The following is a 486-nucleotide window of genomic DNA, read 5'->3' on the forward strand; positions in this document are numbered from 1 at the left end:
CAGAACCTCTGATGTCACTTCCTCCACACAGACCCACAGCTTCAGAACCTCTGATGTCACTTCCTCCACACAGACCCACAGCTTCAGAACCTCTGATGTCACTTCCTCCACACAGACCCACAGCTTCAGAACCTCTGATGTCACTTCCTCCACACAGACCCACAGCTTCAGAACCTCTGATGTCACTTCCTCCACACAGACCCACAGCTTCAGAACCTCTGATGTCACTTCCTCCACACAGACCCACAGCTTCAGAACCTCTGATGTCACTTCCTCCACACAGACCCACAGCTTCAGAACCTCTGATGTCACTTCCTCCACACAGACCCACAGCTTCAGAACCTCTGATGTCACTTCCTCCACACAGACCCACAGCTTCAGAACCTCTGATGTCACTTCCTCCACACGGACCCACAGCTTCTCCTGTGATCAAACTCACGACAGCAGCAGGTTTCTGGTTTCACTTTGTTAAGAACAGGTGCACTG

Source organism: Austrofundulus limnaeus, unplaced genomic scaffold, assembly GCF_001266775.1.
Source record: "Austrofundulus limnaeus strain Quisiro unplaced genomic scaffold, Austrofundulus_limnaeus-1.0 Scaffold649, whole genome shotgun sequence".
Taxonomy (NCBI): domain Eukaryota; kingdom Metazoa; phylum Chordata; class Actinopteri; order Cyprinodontiformes; family Rivulidae; genus Austrofundulus; species Austrofundulus limnaeus.